We start from the raw sequence: 24,457 nt of genomic DNA, 5'->3' as shown, positions 1-24,457 counted from the left end.
GTCTTCTTCATATGTAGATTTTACAATTTCTTCTTCCATATTGTGCATAAGATGTAGAGTTGATTATAATCATTACGCATGAAAAATCAATGTTATTTTTTCCATATGGTGCAAAAAATTTAGACTTGATCATATGATGCATACTATTATTCAAAGAAGCTTACCTGGTAATGTTGTGTGTTCGATCATGCTGAGAATATTCAATTGAGCTAGTGTTATTCAATAAGTTTTTCCTGGATGCACATTACAATCAACACATCATTCATTATACTATGAAGAACATGCAAATTTTTCCAATAATGAAAAGAGAAAGAGATCATAGTTGCTGGTGATTTCACCCCCCTCACGAACACACACACATACACACATAGAGAGAGAGAGAGAGAGAGAGAGAGAGAGAGAGAGAGAGAGAGGCTCCTTCGGCACATGCATTCTTAAATTGCTTATCAATTCACCTTGCATACTTGGATTGGCTTTTGAAATGTTGGCTTAATTTTAACCCATGGCTCTGAGACCTTCCGTCTCCTCTTTTCATTCTATTGACCTTCCATCTCCTCCTTCCTCCACTTTTATCTCCTCCATTCCATTGACCTTCTGTCTCCTTCTTCCTCCCAAAGTTACTCAAAGCATGCCGCTTGTCTTTCCATCTCCCTTCCTCTCCAAGCCTCCATCCAAGAGCTTCTTCTTTGTGATACATGGCAAGCTGAGGGCAAGATCTTCTCCTCCAAGTTGCCACATGTCCTCTCTTTTCTTTTCTAGTGTCCATGGTTAATAGGTTAAAGATGTCCTCTTTTTTTTTTCTAGTATCCACGGTTATTAGGTTAAAGATATTCATATGCATATAGCAAGTCCCCCCCCCCTCGCGAACACCACACACACACACACACATACACAAAGAGAGAGAGAGAGAGAGAGAGAGAGAGAGAGAGAGAGAGAGAGAGAGAGAGAGAGAGAGAGAGAGAGAGAGAGAGAGGCTCCTTTTGGCACATGCATTCTTAAATTGCTAATCAATTCACCTTATGCAAGTTAGAATTTGCACCATATATTTGTGTCACTGAATACATAAAAGATCATTAATAAAATTATTCTAAACTTGAAACATTTTTGTTTATATCTATTAAATAGTTAAATTTATATTTCTAAAATTTTATATTTTTGGGATATTGAAAGAGTATTTAATATTTACTTTTTATATAAAATTTGGATTTCTCTCATTCCTACATAGCTAGATATTTTCATCCAACCATTGGTATGAAGGATTCATTAACAATGTGTACATCAAATTGTTTTGTATAGTTATGTATGTGATATGTTATTTGTTTACCCTTGGAATAGTTTATGATAACAAATATGTTGACGCAATTACAAATTGCATCATCATAATTTATTAATCTAAGAGAAAGTGCAAGTAAGAAGCGTGCTATAGTTATCTTTTCCGTTGGTATCAAAGCTCATTGTAATTGAGACAATTGACCTTTTTTGTTCTCAAACTTTGATTTTCTAACTTTGAATAACATCTTGAAAACCTAGAATTAAACGAAAAATTTGGTGAGAATTCAAATAAAATTAAATAAAAATCATATCAAATAAAAACTTTTATCTAATTTGTTTTTGAAAATACATATAAATATATAAGCTGTAATTTTTATGTAAAAATACTAACATATGGTGCATAAAATTTAGACTTGATCATATGATGTTATTCAAAGAAGCTTACCTGGTAATATTGTGTGTTCGATCGTGCTGAGAATATTCAATTAAGCTAGTGTTATTCAATAAGTTTTTCCTGGATGCACATTACAATCAGCACATCATTCATTATACTATGAAGAACATGCAAATTTAATTGCAATAATGCCAAAAGAGAAAGAGATCATAGTTGTAGGTGATTTCACGGTGTTGTCTACGCCTAATGCATTGACCATCCATTTTGGCCTCTACCTCGTGAGTACCCTCTCAATTCAAACCTAGCTATGGCGTCCTACTAATGTAAAAACATTCTCAATGTTGCAAAAAAAAGGGGAGGATGGACCATCCTTCAGTTGGCAAGCTATGGTGTGCTCATGTTGAAAAATTATTTTGCAATTCTCGATCCAAATGAGTACACTGGACATATGAGATACAAAAGAGCCCCACGGAATCAATATGCGTTTCTTACTAGGGACACTCAAAAACTTTGGTAGGTGAATAATGTGGTGATGGGCAAGGTACCGACTAAACTTAATAAGAACTTACGTAGAAAGAAGATTAACTTGGTGGAGAATCGGTGGTGGAGAATCGGATGGAAGATTGAAGCGAGCTGCTATTGCTGTGGCTGATGGATTTGCTATGGAGAGGTAAGTAGTGTTGTGTATTGCGGTTCTAGTACTGATTTTGTTGTGTTTTGCAGGGTTGAGAAGAAAGGTGGTAGGCTGAACATCATAGTCTTTGAATCGTCAATCGATTGAATCATTAATCGATTGAATCATCAATTGTAGGCTGAATTGTCATAGTCTTGAAATCCTGACACGTTGCAGCTCCTCTCTCCTCCATCCACCCCTTTTTTTTTTGGCCTGTGGTTAATAGGTTAAAGATATAAGGGTACACGAACGATGACCAAAGGTCGAAGAACAGTTTCCACTAAACTCGAGCATTCCATTACACAGACACAGACATAGACACACATAGACACACACACACACACACACACGACTTTTTGGGTATTTTTCCTTATGGAAATTATAGTATTTAATATCATGAGCTTCTTTAGGGGAGGCACCTGTGCACTTGGCTAGGTGTGGCTTAGTAGCTCGCAAGTAGTGTTCATCGAATACCTACAAACCATATACAATGAACTTGCAACATTTTTATTTTCACCATAAAAGGCGTTTTCTCAATTTGGTAAAATGTGCAAAATGTGAGGCAATTCAGTTATATTTTAGTTTAAAAAAGGCCAAATTCTCAAGAAAAAAATTAGAAGATGTGAAACCCGAAGTGTTGTGATGTGGTGAGAAAAATGTGATGTGTGAACACGAGTGTTGTAAAAGTATGTGATATGAAGTGTGAATCTTGTACAAACTAGTGTTGCAAGAATAAAAGGAGATGATGATCCTCACAACGAAGTTGCCTCCTGATGAACTCTCGCTACTCCGCTTTAGTTTGTTTTGGCTCGCCCTCGATCAATCCACTCCCCTCCGCTTCGCCTTTTCTTTCATCTTTGCCTTCTTCCTCCTCATCCTCTCTCCCCTCTTCTCCCTCGCCCTCGTCGCTTGCCCCCTTTGCGACTCTCCCCATTTCCTTCCCTTCGACGCTTTCGTCCAAATCTCTGAGGCTTCTTTGGCTGCCATCTCCTTTGCATGCCTTTCCCACAATTTGCGCACTGACGGCCTTCCACGACTCTTGTTTCTTGATCAGATACGCGAAGACACTCTTGAGGTTCAGAACGGTTACAAAGCAGAGATCAGTGTACGTGAAAATGTGGCTTGACTCGCGAGCGATTGTTGTTTTAATATTTTCTAATCTTGACATTAAATTGGACGATTTTAATGCTGGTAATCTTATAACTTTGCCTATCATTTTACTATGCCTTGTATGACTTTATTGCGGAGGTAAACGACTACCTTTATCTTTTCCGCGCACGCATTCTTGAAGTACCTAGTCTTTCTTCCAGTTAGGATTCTATGGACCTACTTTAATTGAATGCAAAAATATATTATAAAGTAAGACTCCCAATCGCACAATCAGAACTGGCAAATGCAAGCATCTTTTCCAAAGTTCACTATCATGTCGTAGCCCCATCCATCTCAAGTCAACAATCACATGAAAAAAAGGCAGAGTACAATGGTAAAGCCTGGAAATTGATCCGTGTCATGAAAACACAACATTGTGGATTAGTACTGTTTGATGAATTCGTCAAAAAGTTTGTTCGAGGAACAGGTCCAACCAATGTTGCAAATATATTTGTAGAATATTTCAGTTAGAAGACATATAACGTCTGCTTTCACTGGATTGTGTTATTTTACCGTAGATTATTGTGATGTTTTGATGGAATGTTATTCAACGAAGATTACTATGATGTTTGGACATGCTAGTCAACGACAGATGTATGAGAATGTTTCCACGTTTCTACGCTGCTGCTTTGGGAACGTCTTGTAACATCCTAGTTGGCCTTTTGTCTGCAGAAAGCCTTTCGGCTGCTTGCATCCATTCTTTCACCAACCTTTCTGGTGGAGCTGGTCCACCAAGTTTGGTGGTTCATGTACGCAAGTGTACAGTTTCCATTCATTCAGAGTTCAGTTGTAAAGAATACGCTCATGTGTTTTTCCATAATGGTAGACAGCTTTTTTCCTTCATCCTTGTATTTTGTTTCGTTTGATGTGTTATCTACAAAATCTTCGCTTCAAAGGCTACATTAAAATGCTGGAGGGTGCACCAGAGGTTTCCATAATCTTGCGGGAACACATGCGTTTAGGGCAGGTCTTATCACTGCTCATGATAACTTCTGCATCCGGGAAGGTGAATTTTTTCAGAGCTGGTGACTTGGCGGTAATACATTTCTCTAGCATATGTTTTGTTGTTTACTATAATTGAGTGAATTTGATCTTTCAAATTTTAATTATTCTCTCTATCTTCTGACTCTATGAAACAAGGTTTACAGATCTTCTGGTAACAGATTAGTAAATGATGACATATTAGAAACCTGTGTTTAGGACTTACATCGAGGAATTTCAGCCCAGTACATTGTAGAGAAATGGGGTCTAATTCCAAGCTACCTATGTGGGATCGAAATTAGATAAAGTCCAGGGACCTTAAGATTTCAGTTAGTAGGCCCCATGCATCTAAAGAGGAAAGAGCATAAGGTTGTTAATATGGACTGCAGGCATAAGAACTTCAATGTGGGATCTTGTGTTTGAGGAAGATAAAATGCCTAAGGAGATCATAAGTGTGCTGATTGATCTAAGACTCACATGGTATCCAATGGGAATGTGTCTGTTACACCGGATAGGCACTGAAGAGAATTCTGAACCTCAGTCTCTGGAATGTGGCTTCAATGCCAATTGTTGCGGCTAACCTACCCCTCAGAGTCACTGCTGCTAACCCGCATGGTTATGCAATAACACATGGCACTCACGGTGGACTGTGCGAATCCACAACAGATATCCATCCCCTATGATAGATACAAATAGTGCATGTGCATCAATGCAACAATCATTTTGGGCATAGCCTCGGCAGAGAACCAGGTGCTGTAACCGGACAAAACAAGAACGAAAGTGTCTTTCATAGAAGAGGCCCCTCAACGTTCAGTGCTCTAATACCCAGTAAGATGAAAGCTATCAACTAAATCACAACTCAGCAGGTATTGTAGATTTGCAGAATGTCATAAAAGACTGATAAGATCTGTCCAACAATAGATCAGCCAAAAGATACAGACGAAATTTCAAAAGCTCCCACGTTATATCACTAGAAAGATGGGAATATAGAGAAGCTATTACAAACACATGAGCTTACTTAAGATAAATGCCATGAGATGGTCCTATCCGCTCATGCTGAACCATGGGGACATACAACTTAGGATTCCAATCAAGACACTTTGATCGACATCTAAGTCTCTGAGTAAAGCTCGAGACAATTTCATTCTCATCCTTAACGCATAGAAAGAATCTACGATAAATATTGACAGCAATCAATATCTCTGGAACCACCTGTGGGGGGTGCCCAAAAGCATGACTCAATTCCAGGAGAGACAAGGTTATGCCAGTGTTTCATGAAGTCAAACAAATTAGCCTCCCTTTCCATGAGGACAGATGAAACTCGTGGCAGATAATAAGCTTCTTTGGGCCACATTTTTCATCCACATACAGCCCAGGTCCTGATACCATCTTGCATAACCCAACCTCCATATTTGATTTTAAGAACTATTGATTCATTAACAGGTCCCTCATATCTCAGAGTCTCCGATCTTCGGAAACTAGGAACGATCGAAGAAAACATAGATAGGATATGCTTCCCATCAGTCTCCTTGCAGGTCTTGGAGTTTTACCCCCCTATTAGTCCCCATTCTCTGAAGGGGGAATGGCAAATTAAATTCCTTGGTAACTATGATGTCAGCAGCAGTCAGCCCTACAGCAGGAAGTTGGCCCTGTCACATAAGTTTACTCAAGGTCAATTCAGGTCTTGCAGAGGGACTGCCTATTAAAGAACCCCATCACCTCATTCTAGATCATTAACTTCAGCACTCAGCAGGACTTCATCGAGCCTGTAGTAGGTCCCTTTCCACTCAATCCTCACAGGAAGGATCATCTTTCATCTACACCTGTATAAATCAGCATATTGGCATCAAGTAATGAGGTGCCAGTTGCATCCAGTGACTGCCTCTTGTATCCTCACTCATGTATGCAAGTACTTGTACTAAATCTGTTTCAGCTAGCAAGAGAGTTTGAATAGCCTACATGCCCTAAGGAAACTCTAAACCACCCACATTGTGTTTTTTGATGGTTCTTACTGATTATAAAACTCTTATACAATATGTGTGATATCTTCAATAGAAAATCTGAATTCAATCGCCTTTTTTAATCCATGGTGGCATCACTATTCCTTTCTTCTTTTGCGACTTATTGCCATTTACAGATCCAGTACAATAATTATAGAATTAGTTTAATCATACAACACTGGAAATGCAGTCAAGTATGTGTTATCCAACACTCAGTCTGTAGAAGAGGTTTCGATGTCGGACATAGTTGGTCTATAGTTGTTGAGATATGGTGCCATGAGCACATATTAGAGAATAAGGTATGGTATAGGAAAGAATTAAAGTAGCTACCCTAGGATGTGGACTACATGATGTGGAGATGTGGATCGAGGACATCCACAAGGAGAGATGTGGATTAGAGGATCCCACAAGTGTTGACTATTCTAAGGGCGCTCTCTATATAAGAAGCCTATCATGTATTGTTGATTACACATTACAATAGATTGAGTTTGCTACCCTATGTCTCTCTTGTGGTGCTTCGATCCTCCTTGATCCCTCACTTTGACATGGTATCAGAGCTTCCTTGCCTTCTGTTGAGGCATTGTGATTCTTGAGAGAGTGAGAGTAATCGAGAGTCTAAGAGTTCATTTCCGTTGAGAGATTTTCGTTCATTTGATTGAAAGATATTTTCGTTCATTCTATCTCTTCTAGTGAGAGAATTCTTCCTTGTTCGAGTGAGAGAAAAGGGGTATTTGGTTGAGAGATTGTGTGTGAGAGAGAGCGCTTTCATTCATGATTGTTTGAGAGAGGAAGAGAGTCCACTCTCTGTGAGAGTTACCTTCTTTATAAGAGTCTCATTGAGGGAGAGAGTATCATTGGAGGGCTTTGTGAAGCAGCTCCTATAGCTGACTGGAAGCGGCCTATCGACCCACTGCCCCATGCAGTTGAAGCTCTAAGTCATACCTAACATATGGCGTCCCTGCCCCTCTACTCAGTACCAGGGCTTGCATACAAGAGAGCACTGATTGCGATTAGTGGTGCACATCTTTTGAAAGATGCAAGCTAAACACTCATCGGGGAGTAAAGCCGTATAGTCTGCTCCTGCAGCTCCGTGCGCCAGCTCCAGCAACTCTTGCCAGCAGCCAACAACAAGCTACAGCTAACTGAAATCTCTTCGTTGTTGAGTTGTAGAATCCATGATGTCTTCTTGCTTCACCTCCGAGTTGACGAACTGGGAGAATGATCTGTGGAGTTGTCTGCTTGCTTCATTTCTGAGCCGTTGAGAGCTGCAAAACTGCTTTTGACTGCAGAATCCGTGGCGTGTGCGCGTATATGAGTAAGAGGATACTTTTTTTTTTTTTGGGACAAAGAAAGGAACCTTCTATTAATGCTTGAAAGATTTCATTGAAGACAACAGCCTCGAAGGTGCTGAGTATGAAAAAACCGAAAAGGGGAGGATTTGATCTTGTAACTCACATCTGACCACCTTGCAGTAGTCAATGTATCATGGCACCAAGGGGAGGTGTTGAGATATGGTGCCATGAGCATATATTAGAGGCTAAGGTATGGTATAGGAAAGAATTAAAGTAGCCACCCTAGGATGTGGACTACATGATGTGGAGATGTGGATCGAGGATATCCACAAGGAGAGATGTGGATCAGAGGATCCCACAAGTGTTGACTATCATGTATTGTTGATTACACATACAATAGATTGAGTGTTTGCTACCCTATGTCTCTCTTGTGGTGCTTTGATCCTCCTTGATCCCTCACTTTGACAATGCTTTCGAAACATGCAAAATTTAAAGAAAAGTCTTGTAATTGTTACTTGAAAAGTGAGATATTTTTGCAGGTATGCTCAGCAGTTCAGTTGATTGGCTTTGGCATATGTTTGCATGGAGCAGCTAGGATCACTCATAGGGCATAAAAAATAGTTGCTATTGTCAGCCAATGGCATGCGATGTCAACCTGTCAAAATTATGCTGTCACAGCCCCAGATACTTCAGATAATGGGGTTGAATCATATCAAATTCTGGGTGAAGATTCTGACAGTGATTTGGTCTTAGCTCTCAATATGTACTCAGCTTTTGATAAAAAGACAAAGGATGACCTTGCTTTTTTTCAGATGCGACAGGCTCTTGTTTAGTTTCAAGCTTTGTTTTAGTACAATTGATTGTCCTTTTTAATTTATAAACTTATCTTTTTCTATGTGGATTCTACAAACTTGTTTATTGAAGTTTATTTACGAAATTTCAATGAACACGTGCACTTCGGATACAATTTCCAACACATCACTATAGAAATTGACTTCCACGGACTGCATATACGTGATTTTTTCTCTTTTCTGTCTGACAACTTTATGATTTTTATATTTCAGTATTGTATCTACAACATGATCAAGCTGGTATCTCACTTTATGGATATACACTGGATCGGAGTTTTCTTTATGCATTGGCTAGTATGGAGCTGTCTCTGATGCTCTTCATTTTAGGGTTAACAACTGGAATAGATTGATGGTGAACCCTTGGTGGAAACATCATCGTGCTAACTTTATGAATGTTCAGGAGATATAATATAACTTTCTCATCAAGGAAGTAAAGGATGCCATAAATGAAGCTTGAAAACTTAAACAGGTTTTACTTCAGCTATATTAACCAAAAAAAGACTGATCATCAAACCTAATGCAAGAGCAATCAAACTGATTTTGAGAGTGTTGTATGATTTGCTGAAAACCTTTTTTGAAGGGATTTTTTGCATCCTGACAAATGCTATTTTCTTGTTTTTGTAAGTCACAATCTGAAATCCTTTGTTTCTAACCCCTATGTGGCCGTATTGGGTTGCAATTGCTTATCTACAGCACAGCTCTGTTGGAATCAATATTTTTGGTTTTTTCCTTGACAGGGCCTCGATTGGTTTGATATGCTAATATCTATATATTTATATGTTTATATTGATAAAGCTGAAATTTATATATTTATATTTTAAATTTCTAGATTGCATCACATTCAATGTACAGATGTAGTTCTACAGCCTTCTCAACTTTCAAATGCTACAACAGAATGGGCTACAAATTGAAAGGACAGATGCACAACAAGTCATATACTGATTATGGTGCTGACTTTTGGGATGTAGCTCATTGTAACTTTGAGCTAATTAAAAATACTAAGGTGGATTTTGAAGCTTGTTTCATATGATGGATGTTCAAAGATATCTTGAGATGTTTTATGGAAAGAAAAAGGAAAGCTATCTGGAGATTCCAACCAAGAGGGAATTCAAAACAAGGAGCAGTCCATTCAAATTTGCAACAAAACAAGTTGTATGAGAGTTTTCTAGTTTGTACGACCACCCTGTTGATTATTGAATTTGTGTGTGTATGTGCGCGCGCGCACGTTGCGTGCATGCTTGGGTGGGTGGGGAGGTGGTGGGTATGGGTGGATGCATACTATTAGCTGGAAAAGAAATCAGGACATGAGGCTAGACACTAAGCATGGCGATGCTCAAGGGCCATAGAGGAAAGGAGAACGTGAGGGCGAAACGTTATCATGGGAGGGGAAATGGAATTGGAAGGGGAGGCAATGAAGAGGGAGACTATGGCACGAGGGAAAAGGGAGAGGGGGAAGAGAAGCATGTACACGATGATGGAGGAATGTAAAGATGGAAACATCAAGGGAAGAGGACCATGCTTTCTTTGAAAGGAAGGGAATGGGAAAATCAAAGTACTAGCTAGGTGGCTTTACAAGAATGAGTGTGTCTCATCAAGGAATAGCCCCCTCCTTTTATAGCCAAGAGAGGGGCTCTCTGCCAATAAATGCATCCTCCCACATGTATGGTGTGTGTGGAAAAGTCTCCCATGTGGGCTAGGCAGTTACACACTCTCAATTCTGTGCGACAATCCTTTGCCTCATTTTTTAACATAAATCAAGCCCCATATCTCAAGTCTATGATACTCCCTTGGTCTCTCCCAATTTTATAATATGTTCAAACCTCTAGGAGGACAAGTGGAGGGTTGGCACAAGGAATCTTGCCACCTCATCCTACTTTCCCCATTATTTAACTTGCATCCTTGGACTATTTATACCTCCTCCACATGGGCCTATCCTATATGGAGGGAATAACCCAATATAATATCCATCTCCACCTATTTTATATTACTTCTCCCATGGACTTTGAGCCATATCTCACTGAATGCAGCCTAGGTGGAGGAGTGGCACATGGAGGAGCCATGCCACCTTACATTTTATAATATTACTACCATGGATTATGTACAACACACCTTATGGGTCCTCTTACGTGGAAGGGTGGCACATGGTCATGCCTTGCAACCTCAACCCTGGGCCCTATGCACACCATATTTTATTATACTATTGCCACACATACAAACACACACTCATATTTATGTTTTTTTTCCTTGGATAAATTTATCCATAATAGTTCCCTCCCCCAGGCAGGGAATGCACAGCATTTCCATGCCTGGGTCCATCACGCACAAAGAAGGGCTTGAGGTAACGCTTATTGATCACCTTCTTGCCATATGGTCCATGTAGCTCCTGAACTTGTACAGACCCAATTGCTACTTTCCTTGATGACTTTGTATGGACCGATCCACAGTGGCAGAAACTTCTTATCCATTTGGTGGTCCAATCTATTATCAAAGCATAGCACAACATCCCCCTCAGCAAAATGTCTTTCCCATCCCTTGTGAATCTTAGCATCCAAGTGGGCCTTTTGTCGATTCTTTTGGATCTCTGTTTGGTGTCGTGCAAGGCGTCCGATTTCATCTAGCTTCTCAAGTTGCACCAATCTGTTCATCTTCTGTCATCCTCTGTTCTTGTGCCAATCTCAAGGCTGGAATCTCTATCTCTAGTGGTAAAACTGCCTCATTTTCATACACCAACTCAAAAGGAGTGTGAGCTGTAGACGTTTTATGAGTGATGTTGTAAGCCCACATGGCTTCAGTGACCTTCTGATCCCACTGGCTCCTATTTCCTGTGGCCATTTTTCCCATGGTTTTACAAAGGAGGCCATTGGTCTACTCTGTTTGACCCATGGATGCTGGATAATAGATGCTAGAAGTGTGATGATCAATACCCATGCGGTCCATGAGTAACTCCACTGCCTCATTTAAGAATGGACTCCCATGGTTAGAGACAATTTCCATGGGTGTCCCAAACCTTGTGCAGATACGTTCAAATATGAAATTTAAAACTGCGTTACCATTTGCAGTAGGGAGGGCGATAGCTTCAGCATACTTAGTGATATACTGAGTGGCTACCAAAAGATACTTCTTTTTGCGGGCGGTCATGGGCAAGGGCCCGACAAAATCTATTCCCCACTTCTGAATCCCCACTTCTGAAATGGATGGATGAACATCACTAGGTGATGTTGCCCAGGACGCAAATCCTTTCTACCAAAGAATTGACATGGTTCACAGGTTTTGCAATACAAAGTGACATCTTTGAACAAGGTCGGCTAATAGTATCCAGCATGTAAAATCTTCTTAGCTGTATAGTCACTGGCATAGTGGCCTCCACAAAATCCATCATGATAATGCTTCAATACCTTAGGCACTTCATCTGCATCAATGGCCCGTCTTAGTACCCCATCCATGCCTTGACGGTACAACACCCCATCAAGGAGGGTGTAGCGCCTACTATCTCTGCGGATCTTCTTTCTCTCATAGCTAGTACTTTCTGGAGGAAAGGAGAAAGCAGTCAGAAACCTGTAGATACCACCATACCATGGATCCCTAACTTCTATGGCCGCTACAAGGGTTACATCAAGGCATTTCTCTAAATCAATCAAAGCATTCTTCAAGTTGGAACAACCCCCTTTTACAATTTTGAAAGAAAAATCATATTCTTGTAGAACTGCCAACCATTTGGCCAACCGGCCCATGGGATTTGGTGATTGAAGAACCTGCTTTGCAAGACCAGTGCTAGTGAGTATAATTAAGGACTTTCCAGCCACATAATGCTTAAATTTCTCAATGCAAAACACCAAAGACAAGGCATGCTTGTCAGCCTCTAAATAGCATCGCTCAATGTCGAGCAATTGTCGAGAAGCAAATGGAATGGGATACATGAATCGATCCTCCCCTTGCTGGAGAAGAATACCTGCGAGAGTGTGCTCACCAAACCCAGGATTGATATAGAAAGTCTTTGACCAATCTGGATTGCGTAGAATGGGTTCTGAAGCTAGAGCATTCTTAATTTATGCAAACCCATGATCACAATCGTCATCCCAAGAGAAATCAACCCCATCTTTTAATAGCATAGTCATGGGTCGTGTCAAAGCAGCATATTGATCAATGAAGCGGTGATAGTATCCTGCTAGATTGACAAATGAGCGTACCTGATGTTTGGTTGTTGGCGGAGAGAGCTTGAGGATAGCTTCTACCTTCTCAGGGTCAGGCTTGATGCCCTCGGATGAGACAATATGTCCCAGTAACCTCCCTTGAGTGGCTCCAATGGTGCATTTCTCAGGGTTGAGACTGCCATTTGCATCGTTGACCCTTTGGAAGGCCAATCTTACCTTCATGACGTGCTCCTTACATGACAAGAATATACAGAAATCATCTAAAAACTCCTCCAAGAAATCCCCCAAATAAGGAGCAAACACCATCTGCATAAATCTTTGAAAGGTAGCAGGAGCATTGGTGAGGCCAAATGGAATTACTTTGAATGCAAATGTCCCCCAGGGTGTGGCAAAATGTGGTTTTAAGCACATCTTCTTCGTTAATTCTGATTTGATAAAACCGAGAGTAACCATCACAGAAAGTATACATCTCATGACCACTTACCTTCTCAAGAATGAGGTCTTGAAAGGGCAGAGGATGATGATCCCTCTTGGTGGCTGCATTGAGTTTCTTATAGTCGATGCACACCCGCCACTTGTTGTTTTTCTTTGGGGTGACTACCACTGGTGAAACCCATTAAGTATTGTGAACCAGAACAATAAACCCAGCTTCTACAAGTTTTTGCAACTCTGAGCGCAAAACATCGGTCTGTAGGGGCCCTAATCTCTGATACTTGTGAGCCACAGGCTTCGCATCAGGCTTTAGCTCTATCTTGTACTCTATGGCAGTCACATGGCGAAGGTGGCGGTAGCTAGTTGCGAAAAGGTTAGGGAAATCTTTGGACATTTCTAGGAATTCATCTTTCTCACTTATAGTGAGGTCTGGGGAAAGCATAGATTCAAGCTGTTGAGGACTAGCTGTTATCTTTTCTGTAGGTGGCGAGGTTGGAGACACCCCCATCATGTAAATTTCCTCCTCTGAGAACTCCTCCCCCCCATTTGATTCTTCCATTGATTCAGAGACCGAGGATGAGAGAGTATCACTGTCTTGCTCCTCTTCTTCTTCTGGTTCCGTGGCACCTGGTTGCACTGGGATCTTCTCCTTAGAAGCACCAAAAGACATGTGTCCTGTCTTCGAATAACTGACTGCATCACTCTTTCTCAACCATGGTCTCCCGAGTATGGCTGGGTAACTCCTACCTGTATCTTCAATGTCCACTACATAGAAATTGACGGTGGTGGTCAACCCATTGACAGTGATGGGCAAATCCTCAATGACTCCTAGGGTGGCGAGTCGTCGACCATCTGCTACCTTGATTCGAGTGGAGGAACGCCTTGCACATTTCAAATTCAATTTCTTCATGATTCGGGGCACCATGATATTACATGCAGCTCCCCCATCAACACACACATTTTTGACATGGCAATTATCTATGATGACATCAACTGTGTGTGGGTGCCGATCAATTTCTTCAGAGATAGAAGATACCTCTCTTACCTTTCATTTTTTGTTTTTCCTCCTTGTTGAGAGACCTTGCTGCAGCTCACGTCTCACCTTAGGGCTTAATGGTATTAGGTGAGGGAGCGTGATGCTCAAAGATCGATGAGCAAGGTAGTGAACGACCGAATAGTCCTCTTGCCTTGAGCCGATGGGAAAATCCGAGGGCGACCACTTACGCCTGCGAGATTTTTTAGTCTTCTCTGTTGGTGGGTCTGCCATCTCAGCATCTGAGGGCTCCGAGAAGGACACCTTCTTCCTAGGGCGGCCCGGTCCATGGTTTGGAGAGGGGTCCGAGGTGGTACGACTTCTTTTCCCGAGGTCAAGTATCTCTACATTAGAATCCTCAGTGCCAGATTCACTTAGAAGATTCACCCTTAGCATATTGGGGCATTCCGTGCGATAATGACCCTTCTGGTGGCACTCGTAGCATACAACATTAGCACGGTCTCTTGGAGGGTGGTTGGCTTGATTTCTGATGCCCACCATCTCAAGCCAAAGATCATTTAGGGCCTTGGCTAGGTCATTGACTCCGGGTTCCTTAGTAGGAGGAGCCTCTTTAGCTGGAAAGGCCGAGGGAGTAGAAAGGAGGGGGGCTCGTGGGCGAGGCTGGGGAAATCTTCGAGGCGGAGGTTGAGGATATACTCCTTGTTGAGGGTAAGCATCTAAGGGAGGACCATACATTTGAGGTGGAGGCAGTGGATACATTCCTGATGGGGGGTGGGAGTATGCCCTCGAGTTAGACCTCCCAGGTTGTTGTTGAAAGAATTGAGGGGGTTGCGGAGGGACAATGATCTTCTTTGAAGCGGGGTCAGACTCAACTTTATCAAACTTTTGAGCAATCTCATGTGCTAGCACCATAGTTTCTAGATTCTTCCATTTAAGCTTGAGGCGGAATTTGTCACTTGCTCCTACTACAAGGTAGCCCAGCACATGCTGAGTCATTCCAACTTGAAATCCGGCATTGTCCTCCTGTGTGGCAATTACACGGTCCAGGAGCACGGTCGCTCGATCCACATATCGACGCGCCATCTCACCTTTTGACTGCTTCAAGTTTGCCAGCTATAGGTACACATTCTCCGGCTCCTCTTCTTTGCCAAAATACTCAATCATCGCTGCTGTCAACCTTGGCCAGCTTTGGCGAATGTCTTCGGCCTGCTTCTCATACCACACTTGAGCCAAACTCTCTAGAAATGTGGGAAGAACCAACAGCCATCTGTCTTCAGTAAGAAAGTTGAGAGAAACACAATGGCGCTTGAAGGCCACAAGATATTTGGATTTTCATCCACCCGTCTATAAAACACGAGAATGTCAGCCATGCTTGGAAGATGGAAAAGAGAGAGGCAAGACGAGGCTTATTTATGGACAAACAATAGAAAGAGGAAGCTTGAACTGAAAATCAGGTGAAGATACATCCACAAAGCACACATAGGCAGGGTAGGGTGTGACTGGTGTATTGTGAAAGACTACACGGGAAGAATCTTTAGCATAGAATAGCACATAAACAATCTTAAAAGGACCAACCCTCATGATATCACATCCATCTTTACAAGCGAGGGTTAGAGACGCGGCGCTGCATGAGGTTGTTCATCAAGGCAAACAAGAATGCCATGACAAATGTCAACAGTTGGAGAGCTTGCACATCACATTCAGCTTCTTCCAGTTCTTATAGTCGCCATGCTATTTCTTCAAGGGGTGTGCAGTCTGGCATCCGTCTTTTGAGCAATGTCCTTGAGGACCTTTCTGATGATCTTGCGAAGTCGGTGAACTCGTATCAAGTATGCCCAACACTTAGTTTCATGATGACCACAACCTTTGCATTCCTTACAAATGATCACCCTCCTTCGTGTGGCTTTGTTGGGGTGGTGCTTCCACTTGTGTCGTGCGTGATTGAAGTACAAGCTTCACATGCCAAGAAATCAGCAACTAGATTTCGAGCTCGAGGGATATGCTGAATTTTTACCTCTTTAAATTGGTTGCAAAGTTCTAATGGTTGTTGATGTCATGGAACCAAGCCTTTGCTCCGCACCTTCCACCTTCCACTAACTTGTTCACACACTAGTTGAGAATCTCCTTGCACTTCAAGTTGCTTGACGTGATGTTCTTGTGCCTTTTGTATCCCAAAAATGAGTGCCGAGTACTCAGCTTGGTTGCATGTACTTGCAAGTGCACACTTGCTATAACAATACTCCTCACCACTCGGTGAAGTGAGCTTCACAGCCATGCTAGCAGCCTTGGTCGAAGGTTTGTAAGCTCCATCAAATTGAAGGATCTAAGATGTCATCAGACCAAGACTAAAATTCAGACATCCCAAGTTTCTCGGTAGTCTAAGATAGGTAGAAGGAGAGGGTGGGGAGAATTCAACACTTGAGCCAAACGTTCAGCACCAAATAAACTTGCAATCCTTTGTTGATAGTTTATCTTTAGACCAAAAAGAATCACAACTTGAAGCTCGAAATGAGGCACAAAAGGTTGATTAGGTACAAATGGATTCCTTGGTCGAAACATTACCAACCATAGCTGAGGCCTAGAAACCTTTGTAGTGAGATTGAGAATAAACCATTCAGGACGAGCTTATCCACAGGAATTAACAAGCAAATGCACCAAATCTCCCCCCAAGCTTGGGGAGCATCCCACCCTTCGATGAAGGGATGAAGGACACCATTTTAATTACCTCTGAAGCAGCAAGTAGTTCGATCACTGCATAATGAATAGAATTAAAATCAAAGTTCTCCTAGCATATCAATAGTTCTTCACCCTGAATCATCCATGGTGTATCATCCCACCCGTCATCTCCTTGAACAATGCACTGGACAATCAGCCATTGAAGGTCGACATGAAGATCAAGGAAGAGATCTCGTGCATTGGTAGCCGTAAGGCATGGAGGACTAGGCACCAAATCCTTAAACGTGTCGAGAAGTGACATAAATATCCATCCTTCTCGTGTGGCGTGCATCCGTGAAGTGGACTTGAAAAAGTTCCGAATCGGCGATCTAGTAGGAGATGTGAATAGAGCACATGAAATGAAGTACTTTTGCTTTTTACAGCAAGAGTAAACTCCCCACGGTTAGAGAGTCACAATTCCCGAGATTTCAATATATAAACAAAAATCATTACATTTTCATCACTTCCAACTTGTTGGCCCAATGATAAGTCTCCCTTTTATGAAGGGGGAGGTCTTGGGTTCAAATCCTACTCTTTAATAAAAAGAGAGGAGAAGGAGAAGAGAAAGAGAAGAAGAAGAAGAGAAGAGAGAGGGGGAGCATGGGATCTGCTATTACAGTTTTGCAGAAACTCAGAAAAACTGTCTGCGACCAGAAGACATAGCAGCCCAGAAAACTGTCGCGCGGGTAAACACAGTAGACGCATGAATCGAATGCGTGCACAGGAGCTTAGAAGAAGCATAGATGGTACAGTTCTGCAGATGCGACCAATACGAGCAGAAGATTCGTCGGCCAGAATAATACACGTAGGAACCGTAAGCAGAAAGCAGGCAGACTGAAAGTGCAGAAGCAGGGAGGTTTTACAGCCGTAGAGATAGGGAGGCACACAGTTTAGAGGCGCAAAAGAAGAGAACTGTGCACGAAAGAGGCCGCAGTGCGGCACCTAGTCATAGGAGTAACAGATTTCATACCACTAGCCGTGGAGATTTCGATCCCAATAGCCACACCAATTCTATTAGCCCGAAAAGAAATCAGGACCAGAGGCTAGAGACTAAGCATGGCGACGCTCGAGGGCCATAGAGGAAAGAAGAATGTGAGGGCAAAACGTATCATGGGAGGGGAAAAGGAATTAGGGGAGGGAATGAAGAGGGAGACTATGACACAAGGGAAAGGGGAGAGGGGGAAGAGAAGCATGTATAGGATGGGAGGAGGAATGTAAAGATGGAGACATCAAGGGAAGAGGACCATGTTTTATTTGAAAGGAAGGGAAGGGGAAAATCAAAGTACTAGCTAGGTGGCTTTACAAGAATGAGCGTGTCTCATCAAGGAATAGCCCCCTCCTTTTATAGCCAAGAGAGGGGCTCTCTCCCAATAAATGCATCCTCCTACATGTATGGTGTGTGTGAAAAAGTCTCCCATGTAGGCTAGGCAGTTATGCACTCTCAATTGTGTGCGACAACCCTTTGCCTCATTTTTCCACATAAATCAAGCCCCATATCTCAAGTCTATGATACTCCCTTGGTCTCTCCTAATTTTATAATATGTTCAAATGTCTAGGAGGACAAGTGGACGGTTGGCACAAGGAATCTTGCCACCTCATCCTACTTTCCCCATTATTTAACTTGCATCCTTGGACTATCTATACCTCCCCCACATGGGCCTATCTTATATGGAGGGAATAACCCAATATTTTATCCATCTCCACCTATTTTATATTACTTCTCCCATGGACTTTGAGCCATATCTCACTAAATGCAGCCTAGGTAGAGGGGTGGCACATGGAGGAGCCATGCCACCTTACATTTTATAATATTACTACCATGGATTATGTACAACACACCTTATGGGTCCTCTTACGTGGAAGGGTGGCACATGGTCATGCCCTGCCACCTCAACCTTGGGCCCTATAAACACCATATTTTATTAAACTATTGCCACACATACAAACACACACTCATATTTATGCCTTTTTTCCTTAGACAAATTTATCCATAACAGCACACGCGTGCGTGTGTGTTTGTGTGCACCCACGCGTGCGAGCCTACTAATAAATCTTCTATTTTTTGAACTGGCGTGTTTGATTATAAATATTCTGTACAAAAAAGTGGTGGTTGATTTAGATGCAAACTTTCTATGAAGGTTTTGGGATAAGGGCTCCAAAAATTATTAAGATAAGGCCTTTGTCCGAATACAAGAAACCAAAGACCTAGATTGGACATTCTTCTCTCTTTTTAATGTCTGAAAAAGGGGGTGTTTTTTTTTTTTTTTTTTGGGGAGGGGGGATAGTGACATGCGATAGGTTGAGGTTAGCCAAAAGGTCAGAAACAAGTCTAGACCTTCCAAAATATTATTCGTCCTATTTCTGGTTGATTATCAAGGAAGGATGTGTTGAGGAATGCACTTTTATAAACTTCCTTTTTATTTCATTTGTAGCTCTTTGCAGTGAAAGCAATATAGTATTTTTGGCTATCTTCTGAATATGCTCTACCTGAGTGTTATTAGATGGAAAAGAAATCAGTACCAAAGGCTAGAGGCTAAGCATGGTGATGCTCGAGGGTCATAGAGGAAAGGAGAACGTGAGGGCGAAACGTTATCATGGGAGGGAAAAAGGAATTAGAAGGGGAGGGAATGAAGAGGGAGACTATGACACAAGGGGAAAGGGAGAGGGGAAAAAGAAGCATGTACATGATGGGAGGAGGAATGTAAAGATGGAGACATCAATGGAAGAGGACCATGCTTTATTTTGAAAGGAAGAGAATGGAGAAATCAAAGTACTAGCTAGGTGGCTTTACAAGAATGAGCATGCCTCATCTAGGAATAGCCCCCTTCTTTTATAGCCAAGAGAGGGGCTCACTCCCAATAAATGCATCCTCCCACATGTATGGTGTGTGTGGAAAAGTCTCCCATGTGGGCCATGCGGTCACGCACTCTCAATTGTGTGCGACAATCCTTTGCCTCATTTTTCCACATAAATCAAGCCCCATATCTCAAGTCTATGATACTCCCTTGGTCTCTTTTAATTTTATAATATGTTCAAACCTCTAGGAAGACAAGTGGAGGGTTGGCACAAGGAATCTTGCCACCTCATCCTACTTTCCCCATTATTTAATTTGCATCCTTGGACTATCTATACCTCCCCCACATGGGCCTATTCTATATGGAGGGAATAACCCAATATAATATCCATCTCCACCTATTTTATATTACTTCTCCCATGGACTTTGAGCCATATCTCACTAAATGCAGCTGAGGTGGAGGGGTGGCACATGGAGGAGCCATGCCACCTTACATTTTATAATATTACTACCATGGATTATGTACAACACGCCTTATGGGTCCTCTTACGTGGAAGGGTGGCACATGGTCATGCCCTGCCACCTCAACTCTGGGCCCTATGCACACCATATTTTATTATACTATTGCCACACATACAAACACACACTCATATTTATGCCTTTTTCCTTAGACAAATTTATCCATAAGAGTTCCCCCCCCTAGGCAGGGAATGCACAGCATTTTCATGCCTGGGTCCATCATGCACAAAGAAGGGCTTGAGGTAACGCTTGTTGATCACCTTCTTGCCATATGGTTCATGCAGCTCCTGAACTTGTACAGACCCATTGCTACGTTCCGTGATGACTTTGTATGGACCGGTCCACAGTGGCAGAAACTTCTTATCCATTTGGTAAACCAATCTATTATCAAAGCATAGCACAACATCCCCCTCAGCACAATGTCTTTCCCATCCCTTGTGAATCTTAGCATCCAAGCAGGGCTTTTGTCGATTCTTTTGGATCTCTGTTTGGTGTAGTGCAAGGCCTCGTGTTTCATCTAGCTTCTCAAGTTGCACCAATCTGGCCTCTACATGTTCACCTTCTATCATCCTCTATTCTTATGCCAATCTCAAGGCCAAAATCTCTATCTCTAGTGGTAAAACTACCTCAGTTCCATACACAACTCAAAAGGAGTGTGACCTGTAGACATTTTATGAGTGATGTTGTAAGCCCACACGGCTTCAGTGACCTTCTGATCCCACTGGCTCCTATTTCCTGTGGCCATTTTTCCCATGGTTTTACAAAGGAGGCCATTGGTCCACTCTGTTTGACCCATGGATGCCGGATAATAGATGCTAGAAGTGTGATGATCAATACCCATGCGATCCATGACTAACTCCACTTCTTCATTTAAGAATGGACTCCCATGGTCAGAGACAATCTCTGTGGGTGTCCCAAACCTTGTGCAGATACGTTCAAATATGAAATTTGAAACTGCCTTACCATTTGCACCAGGGAGGGTGATAGCTTCAGCCCAGTTAGTGACATACTGAGTGGCTAGCAAAAGATACTTCTTTTTGTGGGTAGTCATGGGCAAGGGCCCGATAAAATCTACTCTCCACTTCTGAAACGGATGGATGGACATCACTGGGTGATGTTACCCAGGACGCAAATCCTTCCTACCAAAGAATTGGCATGGTTCACAGGTTTTGCAATACAAAGTGACATCCTTGAACAAGGTCGGCCAATAGTATCCAGCATGTAAAATCTTCTTAGCTGTATAGTCACTAGCATAGTGATCTCCACAAAATCCATCATGATAATGCTTCAAATTCCTAGGCACTTCATCTGCATCAATGGCCCATCTTAGTACCCCATCCATGCCTTGACAGTACAACACCCCATCAAAGAAGGTGTAGCGCCTACTATCTCTGTGGATCTTCTTTCTCTCATAGCTAGTACTTTCTGGAGGAAAGGAGAATGTAGCCAGAAACCTATAGATACCACCAAACCATGGATCCCCAAGTTCTATGGCTACTACAAGGGTTACATCGAGGCACTCCTTTAAATCAATCAAAGCATTCTTCAAGTTGGAACAACCCCCTTTTACAATTTTGAAAGAAAAATCATATTCTTGTAGAACTGCCAACCATTTGGCCAACCGGCCCATGAGATTTGGTGATTGAAGAACCTGCTTTGCAAGCCCAATGCTAGTGAGTATAATGAAGGACTTTCCAGCCACATAATGCTTAAATTTCTCAATACAGAACACCAAAGAAAAGGCATTCTTGTCAGCTCTAAATAACGTCGCTCAGTGTCGAGCAATGGTCGAGAAGCAAATCGAATGGGATACATGAACCGATCCTCCCCTTGCTCGAGAAGAATACCTACGAGAGTATGCTCACCAAACCCAGGATTGATATAGAAAGTCTTTGACCAATCTAGATTGCGTAGAATGGGTTTTGAAGCCAGAGCATTCTTGATTTGTGCAAACCCACGATCACAATCCTCATCCCAAGAGAAATCAACCCCATCTTTTAATAGCATAGTCATGGGTTGTGTCAAAGCAGCATATTGATCAATGAAGCGGCGATAGTATCCTGCTAGATTGACAAATGAGCGTACCTGAGGTTTGGTTGTTGGCAGGGAGAGCTTGAGGATAGCTTCTACCTTCTCGGGCTCAGGCTTGACACCCTCAGATGAGACAATATGTCCCAGTAACCTCCCTTGAGTGGCTCCAATGGTGCATTTCTCAGGGTTGAGACTGCCATTTCATCATTGACCCTTTGGAAGGCCAATCTAACCTTCATGACATGCTCCTTACGTGATGAGAATATACAGAAATCATCTAAAAACACCTCCAAGAAGTCCCCCAAATAAGGAGCAAACACCATCTGCATAAATCTTTGAAAGGTAGCAGGAGCATTGGTGAGGCCAAATGGCATTACTTTGAATGCAAATGTCCCCCAGGGTGTGGCAAATGTGGTTTTAAGCACATCTTCTTCGGCAATTCTGATTTGATAAAACCGAGAGTAACCATCACAGAAAGTATACATCTCATGACCACTTACCTTCTCAAGAATGAGGTCTTGAAAGGGCAGAGGATGATGATCCCTCTTGGTGGCTGGATTGAGTTTCTTATAGTCGATGTAGACCTGCCACTTGTTGTTTTTCTTTGGGGTGACTACCACTGGTGAAACCCATTCAGTATTGTGAACCGGAACAATAAACCCAGCTTCTACAAGCTTCTGCAACTCTGAGTGCAAAGCATCGGTTTGCAGGGGCCCTAGTCTCAGATACTTGTGAGCCATAGGCTTCGCATCAGGCTTCAGATCTATCTTATGCTCTATGGCAGTCTCATGGCGAAGGTGGTGGTAGCTAGTTGCAAAGAGGTCAGGGAAATCTTTGAACATTTCTAGGAACTCGTCTTTCTCACTTGGAGTGAGGTCTAGGGAAAGCATAAATTCAAGCTATTGAGGACTAGCTGTTACCTTTTCTGCAGGTGGCAGGGTCGGAATCACCCCCATCATGTAAACTTCCTCCTCTGAGAGTTCCTCCCCCCCGTCTGATTCTTCCATCGATTCAGACACCGAGGATGAGAGAGTATCACTGTCTTGCTCCTCTTCTTCTTCTGGTTCTGTGGCACTGGGTTGCACTGAGATCTTCTCCTTAGAAGCACCAAAAGACATATGTCCTGTCTTCCAATAGCTGACTACATCACTCTTTCTAAACCATGGTCTCCCGAGTATGGCTGGGTAACTCCTGCCTGTATCTTTGATGTCCACTACATAGAAATTAACGGTGGTGGTCAACCCATTTATAGTGATGGGCAAATCCTCAATGACTCCCAGTGTGGCGAGTCATTGACCATCTGCTACCTTGATTCAAGTGGAGGAACACCTTGTGCATTTCGAATTCAATTTCTTCATGATTCGGGGCACCATGATATTACATGCAGCTCCCCCATCAACACACACATTTTTGACACGGCAATTATTTATGATGACATCTACTGTATGTGGGTGCCGATCAATTTCTTCAAAGATAGAAGATACGTCTTGTACCTTTCCATTTTTCTTGGTCTTTCTTGTTGAGAGACCTTGCTGCAGCTCATGTCTCACCTTAGGGCTTAATGCTATTAGTTGAGGGAGTGTGATGCTCAAAGACCGATGAGCAAGGTCCTGAATGACCGAATAGTCCTCTTGCCCTGAGCCGATGGGAAAATCTGAGGGTGACCACTTACTCCTGCGAGATCTTTTAGTCTTCTCTGTTGGTGGGTCTGCCATCTCAGCATCTGAGGGCTCTGAGAAGGACACCTTCTTCCTAGGGTAGCCCGGCGGTCCATGGTTTGGAGAGGGGTCCGAGGTGGTACAACTTCTTTTCCCGAGGTCAAGCATCTCTACATAAAAATCCTCAATGCCAGATTCACTGCCAGATTCACTTAGAAGATTCACCCTTGGAATATTGGGGCATTTCATGCGATAATGACCCTTCTGGTGGCACTTGTAGCATACAACATTAGCACGGTCTCTTGGAGGGTGGTTGACTTGATTTTTGATGCCCACCATCTCAAGCCGAAGATCATTTAGGGCCTTGGCTAGGCCATTGACTCCAGGTTACTATTGTAGGGGGGGCCTCTTTAGCTGAGGGGCCGAGGGAGTAGAAAGGAGGGGGGCTCGTGGGTGAGGCTGGGGAAATCTTTGAGGCGGAGGGTGAGAATATACACCTTGTTGAGGGTAAGCATCTAAGGGAGGACCATACATTTGAGGTGGAGGCAGTG

The 24,457-nt window shown here is 42.5% G+C and overlaps 1 pseudogene across 1 annotated transcript; it reads left to right on the top strand.

The window, feature by feature from the left end:
- The first annotated feature begins 3,084 nt into the window (after positions 1 to 3,084).
- Positions 3,085 to 8,962, top strand: LOC147885459 (uncharacterized; annotated as a pseudogene). Its single transcript, XR_015543504.1, has 4 exons — positions 3,085 to 3,444; positions 4,161 to 4,524; positions 8,301 to 8,587; positions 8,824 to 8,962. The product of XR_015543504.1 is annotated as an uncharacterized LOC147885459 (transcript).
- Positions 8,963 to 24,457: the final 15,495 nt, after the last annotated feature.

Source organism: Dipteris shenzhenensis, chromosome 25 (genome assembly GCF_047967505.1).
Source record: "Dipteris shenzhenensis isolate YYH24624 ecotype China chromosome 25, Dip_SZ_1.0, whole genome shotgun sequence".
NCBI classification, from domain to species: domain Eukaryota; kingdom Viridiplantae; phylum Streptophyta; class Polypodiopsida; order Gleicheniales; family Dipteridaceae; genus Dipteris; species Dipteris shenzhenensis.
The sequence above is the reverse complement of the archived record's forward strand: the minus strand, read 5'-3'. Positions and strand labels throughout refer to the sequence as shown.